The sequence below is a fragment of the Eumetopias jubatus genome, unplaced genomic scaffold (genome assembly GCF_037043125.1).
Source record: "Eumetopias jubatus isolate StellerSeaLion01/CBP00866 unplaced genomic scaffold, mEumJub1_p1.0 scaffold_6, whole genome shotgun sequence".
NCBI classification, from domain to species: Eukaryota; Metazoa; Chordata; class Mammalia; order Carnivora; family Otariidae; genus Eumetopias; species Eumetopias jubatus.
In genome coordinates, this window is record NW_028274812.1 from 124,987,190 (window position 1) to 124,999,503 (window position 12,314).

At 48.0% G+C, this 12,314-nt stretch overlaps 1 protein-coding gene and 1 pseudogene across 1 annotated transcript in view; one reads left to right on the top strand and one right to left on the bottom strand.

The window, feature by feature from the left end:
• The window catches only part of SLC22A23 (solute carrier family 22 member 23), a 169,237-nt gene that overhangs the window by 95,926 nt on the left and 60,997 nt on the right, over positions 1-12,314 (bottom strand). The window lies entirely within an intron of this gene.
• On the top strand, positions 1,423-1,520 carry LOC148164158 (U6 spliceosomal RNA; annotated as a pseudogene).

A 12,314-nucleotide genomic window follows, 5' to 3' on the forward strand; every position in this document is an offset into this window, starting at 1 on the left:
ATATTCAAGGCTGGTATTAACTATGACAGGATTAGCAATGCTGCAAAATGGCCCCCTTCCAGTTAATTATCTTGCCTTGAACACATATACTAGGTCACTACTGGCAAAGACCAATTTCTGGTTTAATGGGGCAGAAAGAAGAGATCCAGATAGAAATGTCTATCAAACTGTCTTGATCCTGATTAAAATATTCCCCTTAGAGGAAAGCACATGCCTCTTCTGTTTACTTGAATTTGCCTTTTAAGTAGTTGGTAAACTAGGAATTTTAATGGTGGAGAGAAATTCATTTGGTGCTGTGTGTATTTCAATTCCATTTCCAGCAGGCATCAGGAAGTCTTTTCTATATTTTGTCTTTGAATACTTTATAGCCAGATTCTATTTCTCTGGAAAAACACATTGCATTTGGGGTAATAAAGCTTCTGCAGATTTCATTAAACAATTATGTCAGTTAGGGCACAGAAGGAAATCCTACTGCTGGCTTCAGAATGCGGACGTTTATTGTACCATCGATTCAGAGTGGTACCCAGTAGCGAGAAGCCAGACCTAAGACCGGACACCCAGCCTCCTCCTCCTCCCTCTTCCTTTCACGGTCTAATCTGGGCAATTCACATCACCGCCGCTGTGCCCTGGCCAAGTGAGGCCAACACCAAATCATGGTGCCAAGTGACCCCCCCCCGCCCCAGCTCTGAAGCTGCCCTTCCGGAGCCATGTTTGTGCCCCGACCAGCCCTGCCACCGTCCACCACCCCCATACTCATTCTCTGCAGCTGCAATCTGACGCTGTCACCAAGCTCTTCTCCCACTCTAGAACGCGCCTTCTTGTCCCTGCCACGAAATACCTCCAGCCCTCCTTTCCACAGGACGGCTTGCTCCCAGCTCTCACTGCTCATGTCCTTCTTCCCTGCTCCTAAGTTTCCATGACTTTTAGCCACCCTGCATCAATCTTTAATTCATGCACTTATTTTTTTATTATGTTATGTTATGTTAATCACCATACATTACATCATTAGTTTTTGATGTAGTGTTCCATGATTCATTGTTTGCCTATAACACCCAGTGCTCCATGCAGAATGTGCCCTCTTTAATACCCATCACCAGGCTAACCCATCCCCCCTCCTCCTCCCCTCTAGAACCCTCTAATTCATGCACTTATATTACAAATATTTTTAGTGTCTGTTGAGTATGGTGTCCGTTAAGCACAGCTCAGTGTATTTAGGTTCAGTTCACTTTACAAACACCGTGTTGGGTCCATTGTACAAAACCCGATGGGACACACATTTACCCTGCAGGCTGGCTGGAGACAGAAGTGACACTGATCATATAAAAGGCAAAATCAAGCAGGGCAGGGGCTCAGAGAATGAGGGGCCCGCACCCCGGCTTGGAGGCAGGGAGATGGAGGATCTGTGCAGAGAAAGGGCCTTCTGTGCTCGCCTGGGCAGCACGCGAAACTGGACGGCACAGAGCAGATGAGCGTGGCCCCTGCACAAGATGACAGGCAGTCATGAAGCATTCCATATTTTAAAAAAGGAAAAAAAAAAAGCCTTTTGACTTGGCTCAATGAGAAGCCGGTAGGATTTCAAAATGCAAATGGCAGATGGAAGGAGACGGCATTTCAGGTACAGATGAAGGTGTGGGGAGGAGGGTTGGGAGCAGAGCGAAGAGGGGCTCCGAAGGCAGAAGAGCCCTGTGGAAGGAGTGAAAGAGCCCCCTGCTGCTCCGACAGCACCTCCTCCAGGAAGGCCTCCACCCTCCTGGCTGGGGCAGTTGCCCCCGCCGTGCACCAACTGTGCCCAGACCAGGTGCAGATGCCTCTTCCTCCCTCTGGTCCGTAAGCAACATGAGGATGGGCAGGTACCCCCCTTCCCTGGCTTTAGTGGGGGTCACCCAGGGCAGCCACACCGTAACAGAGAGGTCAGGCTGTTTTTCCAACTGTGGGTTCCAGCAAACTCAGTAAAGCTGCAGAATCAGAGTGGACATGCTGATTCTGTTCTACAAAGACCACGGGCGCCCAGAGTCATGCTGGCGAATGAAGAGGCTGGGGCAGGGAAAGAGTCAGGAGACCACTGAGACAAGCAGGACCTCCCGTAGGCAGGGCAGTGGCTCTGGGAAGGAGGTGTGGGTGCCTCACACCTGGGGTGTTCTCTCCTCCAGAGAATGCATGCTCCAAGGGCACCTCAAGGCCCTCCCACAGCCCGGCGGCCACTCCAAAAGCAACACAACATACACGGTCTGCCTGGCTGAGGACACTGCTGGTCGGCAGCTCCTGGGAGTGCTTCTACCACCACCCCATACACACGTCAGCGCTAGGCGACATCTCCATGGGATCTGTTTACCTGGAAAGCATCAACGATGGCCCACACTGACTCCTGCATGCTTTCAACTCTCTCCAACATTTGGTACTGCTGATGCTCCGGACAGCCCCTCCCGCCGGGCTGCACTTGTCAAGGGGGTGCACTGGGAGGCCAGAGGTCAACATGGCCAATGGATCAATATGGTCATTGGGCAGGCACAGGGACAACCTGGTAGTTCTCCCTGAATTAAAGGCCAACAGGACATGAAGCCCTCAGCCATGTGTCAGCACTTTGTCCTGCAAAACTTGAGGGGCACTGAAACAAAACTTTTTATAGACGCCCATTATTGTCATTACTCCTCAGGCAAGAGGCCCCCATTTTCCTGGAGAAGCATCAGTTCCTCTCCTTTCTGTACATATTCCCTGACAACTCTGGCCTCCCGTCACTATCTGGGGGCCATCAGACTGTTACTCAGGGGTCTCAGTTCTGACTCGGGTTCAGACACCCTCTATCTGGCCGTAGGTACATCTTTTAACCTCTTGCCATGGCAGATTTTAACAGGAAGGGTGAGCTGGGCTGCAGTCTGGGCCCGAAGCTGCAGCTCCACCAAAGCCCGTCTTTATAGGACAGCCTAGCCTGGGCCTCCCAGACAGCCTACCATGTCTGCACTGTTTTCTCCATGATGTGAGTCCGATCCCCTTAATGAGCTCTCTGGGGAGGCTCTCCTGTACCCGGCCTGCTTCTGAGACAAGTTCCACTCTCTACTGCTGCGCGTAGACTAGAGCAGAAATTTAAAACATCTTTCTTTTCTACCAAAGGGGCTTAAGTGTCTTCTCCCCCAGAGACACTCTTTCTTCTTGGCAAACGTCTTATAATCTACTAGATTAGAAGCCCTCTGAGGGAAAGGCCCACATTTCAATGATAATCTATAAACCTTAAAGATCATCAAATGCTCGCTGGGAAAGCTCAGGGTATGCTTCTCATTTTCAAGGATGAAAGTTTTCTCTCCTGCTGCGGGATGCTGCCAATGAACTCAAGGACACCGAGCAGCAAACTCAGAGTATCACACTTGCCAGGCGAGGGCGGACAGCGCTTCTACTTGGTTTTGGAAATTTTAGCTTCTGTGAAAGAGAAAGGCAAACATACCTCGTGGGGATTGGAACGCTGCCATGTTTCCTTTCCCTCAATATTAAATTTCTCCCACTAATTCTACCCCTGCTCCGTATCACCTTGAACACAAGTTGAAAACCTAAACCTCTGGAGGACGTACTTAAGGCAGAAACTTATGCAATTCCCACTTGAAGTCATGCAGCTGGCTGAGCTCAGATTACTGATGACTGCTCCAGCCTCCCTCAGTTCCCAGCAGAAGCCTTTCAAAAGGTTCCTGCAGTTTTGTTCATTAGGGATGATGAATAATGTGCAGACATTTCCCCAGTGTTGGGGATCTTAGAACAGGATCGATTTAAATCTTTGGGGAGGGGGGCAAGGGAGAGGGAGAGAGGATGCCTGTGTGTGAGCAAGAGAAACAGAAGAATATGAAGAACATGATGACAGAGAGGGGGAGAGAAGGTGAGAGATACAGAAATCCTAGGTGTTCAAGACACAGTCGAGAGAAAACGGGGCGGGAATGGCGCTTGATATGCGAACAATATAGTAACTCTACAGGTCCAACGGGGTGAATGGTTTGCCCAAACTTGACAAGTTAAGCAGCTTTCAGAAATATTAGTGGAAGTTGCAAATGAACAGAAGTCAGTCTGGGCAAACAGGAGGATGTTGTTGAACACAGCACCTGCCCTAGCCTACCCTGTAAGGTCTGACACAGTTGGGTCAGGCGTGGGTAGAATGTCTTCCTATAAACCACAGTAATAAGGAACGGATAGGAAGAATATCAAGGGAGTAACTTGCAAGTACCAGTTAATACCATTTATATACATCTGAGTCCCCCTAACAATGGCCTGCCAATGAAACATTTCTTGACAGTATCAGGAAATCAGCCATTTTGGTATAAGACTCTGTACAAAGTCTTATGGAACTGGACCCCAATTCTGGAACTTATTGACTCTCTACAAAACTCTACACACCCAAGGTCAATGCTAATATTCTTTCATGCTAGTCCTAACTCACATCAAGTAATGATAATAAAAAAAAAAAAAAACTGTACAAACGAGCTGTTTGCAAGGACAGAAAACTGCAGCAGGTTTGTGTATTAGTCACGAGCTAGGTTGTTCTGCAGAACCAATCATCTCTTAACAATTTCAGAGGCTTACAACATTGTAAGTTTATTTCTTGCTCATACTACATGCCCACTGAGGGCTGGCGGGGGGCTCTGCTCATCACTGTCACTTGGGGGGCGGGTTCGAAGATCAGATACCATCTTGAATGTTGCTGGTTGATGTGTTACAGGCCTCGAGGCTGTCTCATTGGTAATTAAATGCTCCAGACCAGAAGGGACATATCAATTCTGCTCACAGCTCATTGGCCAGAACTAGACACACGGGCCTGCCCCATCTCAAGGGAAATACTGGCAAAAGGCACCAATGACATCCACACTTTGTTATGTGCAGCTCGTTCTTTTAAAATGTCTCAAATACACATCATATGGGAAGACACTGATATGATTTCCCGGCTGCCCTGTGTCCTTAGAGAAATGGCTGACGTCTCTAGACCACTTTCTATGTCAATTACAGGAGAGCAGAATGGGGCTGACCAAGGCACCTCAGTGGTGAGGGGTTTCAGGGGCCTTCCCTGATAACAATGTAACAATAGCCAAACTTAAAGCATTAGCACCAGTACCATGAGAAGCAGTGATCTGGCGAAGGGCGGGGACTCTCCAGCTAGACACATGCATAGCCACCCTGGTTCTAGCACTTACTAGCCGAGCAGCCCTGGCCAAGTGACCTGCCTTCTCTGTGCTTTCTTCACCGTCTGTGAAGGGGGACAGTAATAGTGCCTTCCCCCCAGGTCACTGTAAGGGTGGAATGAAGAGTAAGGCGCTAGAACAGTGCCTGGCAGTGCATGGTGAGCCCTGATTTTTGTCAAACCTATTCTTTTTCTTATCCTTATCATCTGGACCTCCCTTCAGCCACATTTCTTTCAAACTAATTTGCTACTGCAACGAGCAAACTGCATTCCTCACAATAATCCTGTGAAGGAGGTGTAAGTATCCCCGCTTAAATCATGAGAAGACCCAAACCAACTCAGGTTTCAAATCTATCTGTCCGAGGCTGTCTTCTTTCACTGCAGCGTTCTACGTGGTTTGCTCCCGTATCGTGAGCGCAAGGGGGTCCACTTAATGTAAGGAAAATGACCCAGTATGTGTTATTCCTCCACTTGTGCTCAGAACTCTCCAAAGAAGCTGTTCTGCTAACCCAACAAATAGAAGTCAACATTTTCTCCATCAGGCTATATTCGGTATGCTTGGCAGAGTTAAGACACCAACTCTCAGTTCTCTGTATGCAGAGCGGGCCAGGCTCAAGCCCCAGATGCCGACAAGGAACCAGCAAAGAAAGGGTGGGGATGAAAGACGGCAAAGTGGAGATCCAAACTCTTCAGCCTGCATCTCAAATATTTACAGTAGTATTTTTATCCATGCCTTTAGTCTATATGTTATACACATACACAGTCTATATGTTATATACATGCATGACAACCTCGCAGATGAATTTCGGTCCTAGTCTGAAAGCTGCTACTTTTCCACCTTGACTACAGCCATATCATTTTGCCTGAGGGCCTGATAAGGTGCCAGAAACCCACCGTGTTTGTCCTTGTCTGTACTAGACCGGGAGGGTCCCCCTGGAAGGCACAGGATGATCAAGAAGCAGGACTGGTCAATAGGTAATTAAATGCTCCGGACCAGTAGGGATGCGTCAATTCTGCTCACAGCTCATTGGCCAGAACTAGACACATGGAACCAGGGAAGTCCTTTAAACAGAGGTTGGCACGCTATAGGTTGTGGGCCAAATTTGGCCCAATGCTTATTTTTGTAAATAAAGTGTTACTGGACCGCCCATTTGTTTATGTATCACCTATAGCTGCTTTCACACTACAATGGCAGAGTTGAGTAGTTACATGAGAAACCATATGGCCCCCAAAGTCTAAAATAGTTACCATCTGGCCTGGTACAGAAAAAGTTTGCTGAGCCCTGGTCCCGAGCGCTGCAGTAGGGGAGGGTGCTGGGTGCAAAGGTCTCTGCCGAGGAAGAATGGGGTCGCTCTGGGGCGCCGGGGGAGCTCAGTCGGTTAAGCGTCTGACTTTTGGTTTCAGCTCAGGTCGTGATCTTGGGGTCATGAGATCGAGCCCCGCAACAGCCTGCACACTCAGCCGGGAATCTGCTTAAGATTCTCTCTCTCTCTCCCTCTCCCCCGGCTTGTGCTCAAACGCCCCTCTCCCAACATGCACGTGCACGTGCTCTCTCCCTCTCTCTCTTAATAAATAACTAAATACATAAATAAAATCTTTAAAAAAAAAAAAGAATGGGTTTGCGTTGATTACCACTCACGGGCAAACCCTTAGGCCCAAGGGTATAGGGCTTGCTTCACAAATATTTTCTTACATGCCAGATACTAGGACACAACAGTGGGCAAGACAAACTCAATCTCTGTCCTTGGGGAATTTAAAATTGTGTGTCGGGATAAAGATGGGGCCTAAGGGAAAGAAATATGTAAAAAGGCAATTATAGGCCAAATAATGGTGGTATATTCACACAGCAGTGAAACAAATGAGTTGTAGCCATAAAGGTCAACATAGATGCATCTGGGGAATAATGTGGAGAGAAAAAAAGCCCACAGAAAAACACGTGACATATGAGTTGACTTACTAAAAGCCCCGAGCCATGCAAAATGAAATGCTACATTGTTTATGGATCCCGAAAGATGAGGCAAATTTTAAAGAAAGGCAGGGAGAGGAGTAACAGCAGAGCCAGGCTCATGGTTAGTGGGAGGGTGGCAGGGAGACAGGGATGGCCACGGAGGGGCTGTGTAGGGCATTTCAAAAGTCATGACCATATTCCTTTTCTAGAACTGGGTGGTGAGTACACAGAGGTGCACGGTGTCAGAATCTTTTCTAGCCGACCTATATTTCATTAGCCCTTTTATGCCTGCTCAATATTTAATCGACTAAATTTTATAAGTAGAAACATGGGATGAGCGCTAGGATGCAGTAAGAAAGACCTCAGAAAGTGCTCTGGGCACACAGCGGCGGGACCACTAACTCAGATGCCGGGGCCAGGAAGAGAATCCCTACAGAAAATGGCACATGTCACTTAAGGACTGGAACAAAATTCACCCTGAGAAGTCAGGAAAGAGTGTTCTAGCAAAGAATAGCCTGGGAAAGAACCCAGAGATGCAAAAGATTGCAAAGTTTTCAAGGAACTGAAACCAGCAAGCAAAGTGCTGCGTAGGGAAAGGAGGGCTGGTGAGGGTCCCCTGGGGCCACGCTAGTGAGCCTCGTGAGCCACAGGGAAAAATGTGTGCTTTATTCCAAAAGCAACTTGAGCCTTTGAGGGATTTCAGCCAGGGAGTGTAGCGACATGACCAAAGTTGTCTTTTAAAAAGATTGTTCTTGCTGTGGCAACGTCAGTTTACTCGGCTAACTCAGCTAGCCTCAAGTCCCCTCTGGTTTCTGCTGGGCTGAGAACAAGGCCAGTAACTGTATGTACGTAGCAGTGATGGACACCCCTACTGCTTAAACAAGTGAACAAAACCAAGAAGGTGTCAGGCCAAAATTAGCAGGCACGTCATTAATACAGCAGATGCCTATTGACTATAGAGCACAATAAGCAGAAACACAGAAGTTTTGTGTAGGTCACTTTTTTGTATGTTGAAATAAATACCAGTGCAATTAGTACAGATAAATATGAGTGCACTAGCTTACAATGGCAAAGACACTCCGTGGTGTCTTTGCAAAGCCAAGCAGATGACCCTTCTCTAAAATGAAGACTCTCCTACCATATGTCAACTTTATGTTAATAGATTGTAATCTATCATTCTCATTTTATTTTTTTTTAAGATTTTATTTCTTTATTGGAATGAGGGAGCGAGAGCACAAGCAGGGGGAGTGGCAGGCGGAGGGAGAAGCAGACTGCCTGCTGAGCAGAGAGCCCCATGTGGGGCTCGATCCCAGGACCCTGGGGTCATGACCTGAGCCGAAGGCAGATGCTTAACCAACCGAGCCACCCAGACGTCCCATATCATTCTCATTTTAAACAGGCATTCTATCTAAAATTGCCTAATTCTAAAAAATAAATAATAAAAATATAAAAAATAAAAATGCTTAATTCTTTATAAAAGTATAGGCAAGGGAAGACTAAAAGTGCTACAAGTACTTTTAAATCAGAGCAACAGGAAAATCAGCTAAAAATCACACTTCTCTAGTGGCAAGAATAAACATGGGTATACACGATGCTACCAAGAAAACAAAACAGAAGCCCAGCTCTCTTGGGGCGCCTGGGTGGCTCAGTCGTTAAGCGACTGCCTTCGGCTCAGGTCATGATCCTGGAGTCCCGGGATCGAGTCCCGCATCGGGCTCTCCGCTCAGCGGGGAGTCTGCTTCTCCCTCTGACCCTCTTCCCTCTTGTGCTATCTCTCATTCTCTCTCTCTCTCTCAAATAAATAAATAAAATCTTTAAAAAAAAAAAAAAAAAAAAAGAAGCCCAGCTCTGTCTTATGGTTTCGTCATCACACCACCTACTTCAAGCTTGGACCTTAATTACGCAATCATGACCATGTTTTGTTGCCTCCTATTACTTCTGTTTGAAACAATGTCAACCTAATCTTTTACTTATTAACGCTTACAGTGAATTAGGCCAGATTCCGCAAAGATCTTCTCCAAAGAGTAGAGTGACTTTAAGAGTTCTCCAGACTCCATGACCCAGCAACTCTGTTTCAGAGTACGGATCTAAAAGGAGTGAAAGCAGGGCCTCCAACCCACACTCGGACAGCCATGCTCAGAACAGCAGTAGTCACAACAGCCGAAAGGTAGCGGAGATGTCAGTGTCCGTCCCAGAGAAATGGATACACAAAATGTGGTGTGCACATACAGTGGAGCATTATTCAGCCTCAATAAGGAAGGAACTTCGGACACAGGCTACAACATGGCTGAACCGTGAAGACATTGTGCCAAGTGACGTAAGCCAGTCACAAAAGGACAACTGCTGGATGATTCCATGGACATGAGGAACCCAGAGGAGTCAGACTCACGGAGACAGAAAGTAGAAGGATGCTTGTCAGGGTCTAGGGGGAGTCAGTGGTTGATGGGTATAGAGTATCAGTTTGCGAGGTGAAAAAGTCACGAGAGGGATGGTGGAGACGGCGGCACACAAAGGGGTGAGTGATTTTTCTTTTTTAAAGATTTTTTATTTATTTATTTGACAGAGAGAGACACAGCGAGAGAGGGAACACAAGCAGGGGGAGTGGGAGAGGGAGAAGCAGGCTTCCCGCAGAGCAGGGAGCCCGATGAGGGGCTCGGTCCTAGGACCCTGAGATCATGACCTGAGCCGAAGGCAGACGCTTAACGACTGAGCCACCCAGGCGCCCCGGGGTAAGTGACTCAATGTCAGTGAGTTGTGCACTTACAAATGGCTACAGTGGGAAATTTTATGTTGTGTATATTTTATCACAATAAAACAAAAAGTTCCAAAACACGGATGCCTTAATTGGGCCATACAACGGCTGAGTTTATTACAGACTAGACTTGTCTCTCATTGTTGGACTCAATTGTCTTGGTTCCTTTAAAAGTTTGTGGGTTCCTTGGGGAAGTCCCCCAAGGTCACAGCAAGCTCTTGGCTGAGTCCGGGCATCCCCGTTCACCTAGTTATGGTAGTCCACATGGGGTAGCCCACACGGTAGCCCACACGAGTGGCTGCTACCGGCCTATATGGAAAACTTTAAAAACCCCTGTCCTCAGGGCAAAACACGCCTCAGAGAACACTTGGTTGCCAGGACGGGGAGATGCATTAGAGGCGGGATGTTGTGAGGGCAAATATGGTCACCTAATTTCACCTAATGCTTTAAACAGCATCCACAGAACAATCCATTAGGCTGCCAAAATACTGCAGCAAGTGACTCTGCTCTGAGGTCAAGCAGCGTGAGGCCAAAATAAATGCATCATGCTCCATTTCACCCGGCGAGCAAACTCCCTGTGAAACATCAGTCCCTGCAGGACACAGAGAAGAGATAGCAGTACTATGTTTTTAAAAGTACCTTTCTTGGGGCACCTGGGTGGCTCAGTCAGTTAAGTGTCTGCCTTCGGCTCAGGTTGTGATCTCAGGGTCCTGGGATCGAGTCCCACGTCGGGCTCCACGCTCAGTGGGGAGTCTGCTTCTCCCCCTCCACCCCTCCCCCCTGCTCATGCTCTCTTTCTCTCTCAAATGAATAAATAAAAAAATCTTTTAAAAAATTACCTTTCCTAGGTCTTTGATTCCTTGGCAAGATGGACTTTTAAAGGACTCAGCTCAACGTTAGCTAGAACCATGACACTGGCGCCACCAAGGCTCAGCAAGCACCTTAGGAGTTCAGAAAGGGACAGGAGGGAGGGGAGAGAGGGAGGCAGGAAGGGCTGGTGGGGGGGAGGCAGCGGGAGACACACAGGCCTCCCAGCTGAAAAGAGAGAAGGAAAAAGAAACACCCACTTGTTCCACGGAAACCACCAACAAAGCCAACATCTATGAACTCTGAAAGTGGGCACTTGTAACTCATTTCTCCCTATTCCTCTTCCAAAAGTTGGCTTCTTTGGAAAGTTGGGGGAGAGGCTCAAAACAAAGCAGCCACAGGAGGCTCAGGGTCCTTCTGAGAGCCCTGTTCTGAGTGCCATGGAGGAGAGAGGCCAGACGCTGGAGAAAGCCATCCCCGCAGGGTCCCCAGCGCTCACGCTGGACATGGTAGGAGACAGTCCCCAAGCCCAGAGCGGGCTTCGAGGGCCAGCCCTTTTGTTTTCCAGATGAAGAAAGGGCGTCAGCAGGATCCAGCAACCCCACTTCTGGGTGCATGCCCAAGAGAGCTGAAAGCATTATTTGCACAGCCACATTTGCTGCAGCGTGATTTACAGCAGCCGGGGGGAGGGGGGAAGCAAGCCCAAGAGGCCATCAGCAGATGAACGGGCAAACAAAATGCAGTCTGTACCAGTGAAGGAGTATTACTCAGGCATAAAGAAGAAAGTTGGACACAGGCTACGACATGGGTGAACCTGGAGGACGTTAGGCTGAGTGAAATAAGGCAGCCACGAAAGGTCACACAGTGGATGAGCCTACTTTTGGACGTCCCTAGCGTCATCACATTCATAGAGATGGAGAACAGAAAGGCAGCTGCCAGGGCCTGCGGGTATGGGGGGGGGCAGAGGGGAATGGGGCGTTCGTGTTTGATGGGGACAGAGTTTCAGCCGGAAATGGATGATGCTGATAGTCGCACAACAAAGTGAATGCACCTAACATAACTGAGCTCCGCACTTAGACATGGTTGAGATAGTCAATTTTATGCGTTGTTTTTTTTTTTTTTTTACAATTTGAATTTTTTTTTTAAGTTTATGCAAAGAATTAGAGTGTGATCAGAGAAAGAAGCTAGTGAATTCTGAGTGGACATCAGGAAGGCCTCTCTGAGGAGGGAGGAGGGGTGGAAGGGTGGAGCACTCCGGCATCTTTCATTTCGGCTGCTGGCTGACTACCCCACATCTTTATCTTTTCAGGCTGTTTTCCAGCCGCCACCTCCCCCTCCAGCCGTATGCAGGTCTGAACTCAGCAGGGTGATGGAGCTAAGGCACCTTATCAGCCCTGGGTAGGAGAGAAGGCTGTCGTCCCGACTTGTGTGAAAACCTCAGAAGACACCCAGGAAAGCGAACACTGGAGGTCATGGTCAGCTGCGGGAGACCCACCACACTGGGCAGTTGTTAGTGAAGAACTGGGTTCTGGTTTGCCCAAAGCAGTTGCAAAGATTTGCCCTGCTGTTGGCCTTTTTTGCTAACTCTGGAAACTTGAGGTCACTTGTCTCCAAAAGATAATACTCAGCCAGTCAAAGGGTGAGCTAATGCATGAAAG